Source organism: Oncorhynchus keta, unplaced genomic scaffold (assembly GCF_023373465.1).
Source record: "Oncorhynchus keta strain PuntledgeMale-10-30-2019 unplaced genomic scaffold, Oket_V2 Un_contig_18115_pilon_pilon, whole genome shotgun sequence".
NCBI lineage: Eukaryota > Metazoa > Chordata > Actinopteri > Salmoniformes > Salmonidae > Oncorhynchus > Oncorhynchus keta.
The window spans coordinates 39896-42500 of NW_026280746.1; positions in this window are offsets into that span (position 1 = coordinate 39896).

A 2605-nucleotide genomic window follows, 5' to 3' on the forward strand; every position below is an offset into this window, starting at 1 on the left:
TGCCCACCTACATACAGAACAAACAGCTGCCCACCTACATACAGAACAAACAGCTGCCCACCTACATACAGAACAAACAGCTGCCCACCTACATACAGGACAAACAGCTGCCCACCTACATACAGAACAAACAGCTGCCCACCTACATACAGAACAAACAGCTGCCCACCTACATACAGAACAAACAGCTGCCCACCTACATACAGAACAAACAGCTGCCCACCTACATACAGAACAAACAGCTGCCCACCTACATACAGAACACACAGCTGCCCACCTACATACAGAACAAACAGCTGCCCACCTACATACAGAACAAACAGCTGCCCACCTACATACAGAACAAACAGCTGCCCACCTACATACAGAACAAACAGCTGCCCACCTACATACAGAACAAACAGCTGCCCACCTACATACAGAACAAACAGCTGCCCACCTACATACAGAACAAACAGCTGCCCACCTACATACAGAACAAACAGCTGCCCACCTACATACAGAACAAACAGCTGCCCACCTACATACAGAACATACAGCTGCCCACCTACATACAGAACATACAGCTGCCCACCTACATACAGAACATACAGCTGCCCACCTACATACAGAACAAACAGCTGCCCACCTACATACAGAACAAACAGCTGCCCACCTACATACAGAACAAACAGCTGCCCACCTACATACAGAACAAACAGCTGCCCACCTACATACAGAACAAACAGCTGCCCACCTACATACAGAACAAACAGCTGCCCACCTACATACAGAACAAACAGCTGCCCACCTACATACAGAACAAACAGCTGCCCACCTACATACAGAACAAACAGCTGCCCACCTACATACAGAACAAACAGCTGCCCACCTACATACAGAACAAACAGCTGCCCACCTACATACAGAACAAACAGCTGCCCACCTACATACAGAACACACAGCTGCCCACCTACATACAGAACAAACAGCTGCCCACCTACATACAGAACAAACAGCCGCCCACCTACATACAGAACAAACAGCTGCCCACCTACATACAGAACAAACAGCTGCCCACCTACATACAGAACAAACAGCTGCCCACCTACATACAGAACACAATACAATACGTCTCTGTCATAAATGGAAAAGGAGTGAAAACAGAGAGAAATGTCGTTGTGTTGTGTAGGACTGGTGCTACTGCACTGACAAGGCAGATACACAATGATTGACTGGAACGATACAGGCCTGGAGGACACTTCTCCAATGGACCTTTACAACCCAAACTCAACACACATCTTTACACAATGTATATATACTTTTTTGTTTTCTTTTGTTCTACTGTATGTTTTGTTTCTTCCATGTGTAACTCTGTGTTGTTGTTTGTATGTGTCAAATTGCTATGCTTTATCTTGGCCAGGTAGCAGTTGCAAATGAGAACTTGTTCTCAACTAACCTACCTGGTTAAATTAAAGATGTTATCAACTAACCTACCTGGTTAAATTAAATGTGTTCTCAACTAACCTACCTACATGGTTAAATTAAATGTGTTCTCAACTAACCTACCTGGGTAAATTAAAAGGTGTTCTCAACTAACCTACCTGGTTAAATTAAAGGTGTTCTCAACTAACCTACCTGGTTAAATTAAAGGTGTTCTCAACTAACCTACCTGGTTAAATTAAAGGTGTTCTCAACTAACCTACCTGGTTAAATTAAAGGTGTTCTCAACTAACCTACCTGGTTAAATTAAAGGTGTTCTCAACTAACCTACCTGGGTAAATTAAAGGTGTTCTCAACTAACCTACCTGGTTAAATTAAAGGTGTTCTCAACTAACCTACCTGGTTAAATTAAAGGTGTTCTCAACTAACCTACCTGGTTAAATTAAAGGTGTTCTCAACTAACCTACCTGGTTAAATAAAGGTGTTCTCAACTAACCTACCTGGTTAAATAAAGGTGTTCTCAACTAACCTACCTGGTTAAATAAAGGTGTTCTCAACTAACCTACCTGGTTAAATTAAAGGTGTTCTCAACTAACCTACCTGGTTAAATTAAAGGTGTTCTCAACGAACCTACCTGGTTAAATTAAAGGTGTTCTCAACTAGCCTACCTGGTTAAATAAAGGTGTTCTCAACTAACCTACCTGGTTAAATAAAGGTGTTCTCAACTAACCTACCTGGTTAAATAAAGGTGTTCTCAACTAGCCTACCTGGTTAAATAAAGGTGTTCTCAACTAACCTAACTGGTTAAATAAAGGTGTTCTCAACTAACCTACCTGGTTAAATTAAAGGTGTTCTCAACTAACCTACCTGGTTAAATTAAAGGTGTTCTCAACTAACCTACCTGGTTAAATAAAGGTGTTCTCAACTAACCTACCTGGTTAAATAAAGGTGTTCTCAACTAACCTACCTGGTTAAATTAAAGGTGTTCTCAACTAACCTACCTGGTTAAATAAAGGTGTTCTCAACTAACCTACCTGGTTAAATTAAAAGTGTTCTCAACTAGCCTACCTGGTTAAATAAAGGTGTTCTCAACTAACCTACCTGGTTAAATAAAGGTGTTCTCAACTAACCTACCTGGTTAAATAAAGGTGTTCTCAACTAGCCTACCTGGTTAAATAAAGGT